The 8155-nt window shown below is 35.4% G+C and overlaps 1 protein-coding gene across 1 annotated transcript in view; it reads left to right on the forward strand.

The window, feature by feature from the left end:
- Positions 1–7709: 7709 nt before the first annotated feature.
- Positions 7710–8155, forward strand: part of LOC145660868 (uncharacterized) — a 92631-nt gene continuing 92185 nt past the window's right edge. The window contains exon 1 of the mRNA XM_081726297.1: positions 7710–7963. The gene's annotated coding sequence lies outside the window, so the exon portion shown is untranslated. The remainder of the gene's footprint in view (positions 7964–8155) is intronic.

Here is an 8155-nt window from a genome sequence, read left to right on the forward strand (position 1 = left end):
ATTTTACCTACCAATAGACTTTTCTTCCGACACAACTTTAGAAAGTATATTACATTAACATTCATAAGTCTATGCTATTTGTCATTGCAGGTATGTTTTGTTCTTTGTTATATATTTCAGCTGCATTAGAACTATATATAAGACAACAGATAAATAGGAAAGCAAATGTATCATATAGTGAACATCAGCAAAAGAGGCATGCATAGAAAGGAAAATCGCTTTGATACCGTCTGTGCTTATATATTCTTCTAAACTAGGATTATTGCTAGACAATCAAACACGAGTTTTGGAAAAGAAAAGAAGAGGAAAATATTATAAACTATATCACCAGCTACTGTTTCATTCACACGAGAGTGCGCTTTCTTAAATACACTGGTAAGGGTCAAAACAAAAATCTCTCTCTTTCTCAGCTGGGTCAGGTCTTCTCAGATCAAGTTTTCAATTGGTTTGACGCAGCTCTCTTCTGCTCTGAGCTAGACTTTCCATTTCTACGTATTTTTTCTTCTCTACATCTTGTACGATATTATTCGATCGGTATATTTGAATTGCGGACATTCCCTTGGTATTTCTGCCATTCTTTCCATAGCTCATAGCTACTAGTATGATTCCTCCATGTCCTATAATGTTCCAATCATTCTATCTGTTCTGTTGTATCCATTCTATTGTATCATCATCATCTTCTTCTTCTTCTCGGATCAACAGTCTTTCGAATGGTTTGACACAGCTTTTCACTCTCATCTATCCTGAGCCAGACTTTTCATTTCCACGTACTTTTTCTTCTGTACATCTTGTATTGTTTGGTCAGTATATTTGAATTGCGGCTAACCCGTAGGCATTTTACTTTCTGCCATTCCCTCCATAGCTCATAGCTACTAGTATGGTTCCTCCATGTCTCATAATGTATCCATTCATACTATCTCCCAATCATTCATCTTCTAATCATTCAAGTTTATTTTTTTAACATATTGTTGTCAAGGGGTTTAACCATATTGTCGAGAATGTCCTCCTGGCACACTTTGGTCCCTGTTTTTATACCTTTTTGGCAAAAATGAACGTCAGTTAGACCCAGGTATGACACACCTAGCCAAACCATCACTGATGCATGGTGATGGCCTCACTGGACTCGGGGAGCTTGTTCACATGTTGCAGCACTAGTTGTAGCATACACCCTATCATTCTGTCTGTTAAGTTGTTCTTCAACTGTGAAAATTTTTTTCATCTGTGAATAAAATTTGTCGATTCATTGTTATCCGCGTACTGCTGCAGCACCAACTTTGATCTGTCACATGGCATTCTCATCAAGCGCTGATTTAACAGCTGGCCTGTCCTTCTGTGATAGGCATGCAGTCCTAGGTCTTCATTAATCACCCTTTTTACTGATGACCGTGACATATTCATTTGCAGGGCCATGAATTTCTTTTTACAGACCGGATTTCGAGCGATTCTTACTTTCACTGCCTTAATGATGCCAGGTGTCCTAACGGAACAAGGTCTACCAGTGCGAGATTAATAATTAATCACAATTTATGATTAATTAATTAATTAATCACTAAATTGTGATCGCAAACTCATTAATTAATTACAATTTAGTTTTGAAATATCCACCATTTCCTTTTACTGTTTGTTGATTTTTTTTTAAGAATAATGAATTAAAAGTACCGTATAATTGCGGACAAAAGTCTAACAATGATATTGATGAGCGTCCGTGACAATATATGTAAATTTTATATTATGAACTCTTGCGAAACCAACCTAATTCACGTATCGAACAAAAGTAGATTTGTCCTTAAATACCTATCAGTGCATTCCAGATTTAAAATAATAATAATAAATGAAATGAAGTCTTTCAATATTGAGTTCTAGATTTATGCTGTCAAAGTTAAGAGAGACAGTGATTATGAGAATGAAGGAAGTGGGAGGAAACGAAAGAACCCCGGCAAAACTCACGCAGACGGTGTTTGTCCACCACAAAGCTTATTTGGCGAGAGCTGAGATTGTATCAGGAACTCTGCTAACCAGAAGTAAATGATCTACCACTGGACTACCTCAGTCTCCTTCAGAAATTCGAAATAAGTAAGATCGATAATCAAATAATAATAACATATATTTGAGGTTTCTTTGAACAATTTGTACACATAGCTAGTTTGCTTACCTCTTCATAGAAGACGAAATCAAATTTGTTAACTTCTCTGTGCTCTTCCCTCGGAAGGCGAACCTTTCTTTACTTGATATCTCCAAATGTTGAAAAGTGTTTGAAGGAATGTTTTAAACTATGTTTAATATCAACGTTTTGCATTTATGTTTGAATTTAAATATTAAATCCGTATTTTAGTGAAAATCCCATTGCCTTATTATCTGATTTCAGTTGAAAAAGTAAACATGAGTCTGCTAACAATTGAACGAAAAGAAGCACGTTTGGAAATCAATGAATACCGTATCATCTGAACTGTGCAAATAAATACGATGACTTCTTCAAAAACATCATTAAAGGTAACGGGACTTAGATACATATGAGCAGCCTGGGGGAGGACAACGGTATGTCATATCTTCTAATCTTTGAGTACATTGGAAGAGAAAATTCAGCATTCTCATGCAATGTAATATAATGGCACAACAAATAAGATTCACCTACTATCTTTAGGTATATTTTCGAAATTAGATTACCTTCAATAGTGTTCAGTGGTTCGATCTTAAGCCATTCCACCTAATAACTCAGTGGCATTTATCATTGTCTCAGAGCCAATCATGTCCAAAATGATTGTCGCATATCTATAGCTGTCTTCTTGTGAGAATATAATTTGATAATGATTTTGCAGAATACTTTTAATACTGATACTATGTGTATAATCGGGAAATGTATATTCGTCGTAAATTTCATTGGAAAAGAGTTATAAATACGAAAATTAGAATTAGTTAAACAAAATGTTGCTAACTGGACAAGAAAGTTATTTTCTTTTTATTGTTCTTATTTACTGCTCTTTTGACATGAAATTTCCCACATACATATCTTTGCCGATTATACAGAAACTAACATTATAAGAAATACCGGGCGAATTCGTTATCAAATTATATTTCTACAACAACATATTTATAGACATACTACCTAATAGGTAGGAAAATCAGCGCCAAACCCCAGAAAAGTATGTCAATGTCGCTCAAACGTTTAAGTGATGCTTATTGTTTTTTCTTGGTGTTACTGTGAATACATTCCACGTGATAAACCATCAAGAAAGATTATTATTTAAAATTAATGAGGCGTTTGAAGAAGGATGTATTAAGGAAGAGGAGAGCGAAAGATTGGAGAGGTAGAACATAAATGTTACTTCACGACAATGCTCCTAGCCATTCTGCGCTTCTTATTAAGGAATTTTGGGCGAAGAACAATACGAATTGCTGTTTGCCAGCCACATTATTCGCCTTATTTGGCACTTACATACTTCTTTGTATTTTGCAAGTAGTATCAACCTCGAAAGATCGCCGTTTCCAATCCACAGAAAAGATAACAAAAATATTCGTTACGAGACCTGCAAGTCACAGTCGTAATGCATTTCTAATGATTTTATAATAGTAACCCTAACCTTGGAAACTCTTGCCACCTGGAGACATTTGGTCTTTGTATGATTGTCTTTCATGCAGAGTATTTAATTTTATTATGCTGATACAGCCTCTAGATGAACTTAGTTATGTAACAAAAGCATTTCTTACTCAGCTACTATCTATATATTCAGAAAAACGAAAAACATCGGGAGCACAAGATTCTTATTACACGCTGTCGTAAACTGCGCACTTGAGTCGTAATTCTACAGATACGTTGAAATTTATCGGTCGAAGACGACCAGCTAGCCAAGAGAGAGTGAAACATTGAATTTATTGATAGTATATGATGCAAGCTTTATCATGAATCGCTTTTCACTCCAAAAGATCATCTGATATATTTTATATACACAATAATAAGCAAAAATGGTCGACTATTGGATGACGGTCGACTAGTGGCGAACTCACCCTACTTGAAAGTATCCACTTTAACGAATATATTATTTGATACTTTGTCAGATCCGTAATTTGCAATATTACGAACTCAGTGAACTTCCATGTATTTAGTTTTTTTCTAACCTTTACTTCTAAACCTGTAAGCATTTAATAATGTTTCTGCATGTCTTTCTATTTTTCTCTTATCTTCTATCTGATTTACGTCATCAGCATATGCCATAACCTAGTGAATACCATTCAACTCTAGGACCTGGTTGCTTTGATTTTCCTTATAGCGTATTCCAGAATAAAGTTGAATAATAATGTCGACAACGCATCTCCTTGTTTCGACCAGTAAGCTCGTGGACAAGAATTTTCCTACTTGGACTTTACTTTGGAAATCGTTTAAACACATCTTAATTAATCTAATTCTTTCGGAATTCCAAAATTCTGCAAGAATGTTGTATAATATTTATCTCCTAATAGAATTATAAGCCTTTCTAAAATCAATAAATAATTGATGTACCGGGGTATTGTATTCACATTTCTTTTCTCGTATTTGTCGAATGGTAAATATCTAATCCATAGTTGATTGATTTAGTCTAAATCCACACTGATAATCTCCAATAATTTCATCCGCATATGGGATCAATCTTGCTAATAAAATGTTGGAGAGGATTTTATAGGATGTTGACACAAGAGAAATGCCTCGCTAATTATTACAATCTGTTTTGTCTCCTTTCTTGTGAATTGGAAGAATGATTCATTCTTTTCACTCTTGTGGTAATTGCTCCTTGTTCCAGATAAGGAGAATGAGTTTGTGTAACTTATTCCACTTTTCCCTCTAGCTAAAATTAACTCTACCAGAATTGCATCTACATTCGGAGATTTGTGTTTCTTTAAATTCTTTATAGCAATTTCTACTTCCGTTCGGCTAGGTTCTGAAATTTATGGTTCTGGAGTGAATTTTCCTTTCTCTACGTATGGCTGCGTGTTAAGCAAATCGTCAAAGAAATCTTTCCATCTATTCAAGATGCTATCTGTGTCAGTAAGAGTTGTTCCGTCGTCTCTTTTTAATATATGCGCGCGAGGTGAATACCCTTTGTTAAATTCATTGATGCCCTTGAACATGTCTCGAACTTTTTTTTATTTTACTATTATCTTCAATTTCATTAATTTAAGCTTTCAAAAAATCGTCTTTTTCTCTTCTAAACATTTTGGAAGTTTCCCGTCACATGTCAACGAAATTTAGTATAGTTACATCTTTCGGATTTTGTAGCCAACGCAGTTTCGACTATTTTCCCTTCTCTGTTAGTTTGGCGAATTTCTGATCGAACCATAATTTTTCCTACTATTTTCGCGTGTCCTGACTTTCTCTTGCTGAAATTTTAATGCTATTTTTATTTGAACCCAAGTATCCTCAACATTAGAACTCTCAAAACGTTCTAGAAATGACCATTTAGTACACTTCGATCTAGTATTCCCCGCTCGCCTGGTTTTCCTCTAATTTCTATAAATTAAATCTCTCCGATTTCAGGTGTTGAATATTTTCTTTATTCAACGATAATCTCTCTCTCTTGTTATCGCTGCTTTTAGATGGTGATCAGTGTCAAAGTCGGGTCCTCTGAACGAGCGAACATCAATTATGCTAGACTGTCTTCTGCTATCTACTAAAACGTGATCAGTTTGATTGTGTGTTCTTACATCCGGCAAGATCCATTTGTAGTTATGGACGTCGCGATGTGGGAATTTTGAACTCTTCACGATAAGGTTTTTGGATGTTCCAAAGTTCACTATACTAACCCCGTCGTCATTACTTTCCTTTTGCTGACTTTCTTTCCCCATAACCTGTTTGAATACTTCCTGTCGCTCTACCTTCGCATTGAAATCCTCTAATAGAATTTTCACATTGTATCGCGGGACTTGGTCGAATACCTGTTATACTTCTTAAAAAGTGTCTTTTATATCGTCATCCTTATCTTCTCTTGGGGCATGTACATTTAAAACAATAATATCACACTACTGACCCCTAAGAGTAATAAAAGAAAGTCAACCCGTTTAAAATGTTCAACCCGTTTAATTGCTAATATTAAAAGAATCTAAATTAAAATGCTATTTGTGTGGTCACATACAGAATAAAATTACAAAAGTTTACATTAATAAGTAGAAATTGATGCTGTCACCCATTTCGAACATTTTAAAAGCACACAGTTTCTAATATATTGAAATTTCATTTCTTGTCGATATTATGAAACTTTACGAATATTGTATTGGAAATTACCATAACCAAGTGGATTTGTATACAACTAAAGATAGTTTTATCAAGTTTAACAAAAAGTCCACAATACGCCTTTTGAAAACAGCTCTTATTTGTATATGTTCACTGCTTCACTTATATGTTAAAAAAAAAGGAAAGTTTGGTGCGGTGAGTGTAAGGGGCCGCCGAGTTCTACCCGCCCCGGGCGCCGAAATCTCTAGCTACTGCTCTGCATGTAGCCCAGCGCAAATCTTTTGAAGCAGAATAAAAGGGCTTATGCAGAGTCGTTCTGAAGCGTGATTAGGGCCATACTAAAGAGTTCAACTAACATTCTATACATCGTAGAGAAGACCTATTAGCCAATCAGAATGCAGAATTGCAATCAGGTGACTTCTTACCAATAGCTATGGTACCAGATCTCTCAATTCAAAGATAAATAAACAAACAAACGAACACACACACACACACACACACACACACACACACACACACATATATATATATATATATATATATATATATATATATATATATATATATATATATATATATAACACACCACAGTAAACAATATTACATATTTGGTGATCCGTTTAAACAGAAGACTATTAAGGAATTAAAACTCGATTTTCTCAATAAGCCATTTTTATGATAGTTCTTGTTTTTTTACCCGACATCCTCTATATTTGTCATACCTGTGTTACTTTAGTCATTTTATAGTGAGTTCTAATACAAAAATTAAGTACGGATTCCGACAGGGTTTTTAGTTTGGGGGTGTTAAGTCAACATTGAGAGGGTGTAAGTGTTTGCACGGTTTGTATTGAATTTTGACTGTAAAAAATTTAAAGTTCAGGATCCTTTCAAGAATGTGGGGGTCATTCCCAAACCCACAGGGGATGGGGAGCTGACTGAAATTTTCTAATAAGATATTAATATCGAAAAATGTCATAAATAGTGTGAAACGGGAGGAGATAAAATTTTAGTACTTCTTTCCCGGATCTCAGGGGCGTAAATAAGGGCCACGCAGACGCTTCATTTCGGGGGGCTCAAGCCATCAGGGGCCCCAAATCGTGAAGTGGAACGTAGAGAAGGCGCCCCACTTCACGCGGTCTGCGGGGAGACCGCCATGCCTTAAGTTACGCCACTGCCGGATCTAGTACTTCTTTTCTGCATAGGTTCCATCTCCCATGTTCACTCTGTCCTTTCACAAGTTCACTGTGTGACTGAACTGCCACAGCCAGGTAGTATGTTAGATATACCCACACCAACAACTGACTTTCACCTTATCTTTATTCACATTCAACTCATGGTGTGAGGGACAATTGAACACAGACCTACACAAAAAGTGACAGAACTTTCTTGGTTACCTTAATAATTTTTCAACAATTACTTCTGGTGTGTGCCTAAACTTAACCTGCATTCATGAACCAAATATTTATGTAGCACAAGATAAGAATTTTTACGGATATTTGGTCCCGACCTGGCAACGGTGAATAGCAGAAGTTAATTTAAAATAAAATATGTAAATTTGATTTGTCGTTCTTAGTCAGAAATTTATTCGATTATTTACACCATGTGATATTTACTTTCAATAAGCATGCTTTTAAAACTAAATGTACCAGTAGAATGTTAACGGTGTATATAGAGATTGAAATTGTGGTGAATGCATGACTGTGCAAGTTCACTATTTACCTACTTTTCTCGGTGAGAAAGTTCGTAGCGTCCTGCTTGGAAAAGGTGAGATTGTAACTCTTAAAATGTAGTGACAACAGTAGCGTAGCCAGGATGTGTGTTTGGGGGGGGGGGGCAAGTGCTGTTATAGGTACATATAGAAAAATTAGAAATAAAAAAATATATAGACAAAAATACATAAAAAGTTACAAACATCAAAGTACCAAAGTACATTGTCGGACCTCTTTGGGGGAGGGG

The sequence above is a fragment of the Thermobia domestica genome, chromosome 9 (assembly GCF_964235325.1).
Source record: "Thermobia domestica chromosome 9, izTheDome1.hap1.1, whole genome shotgun sequence".
NCBI classification, from domain to species: domain Eukaryota; kingdom Metazoa; phylum Arthropoda; class Insecta; order Zygentoma; family Lepismatidae; genus Thermobia; species Thermobia domestica.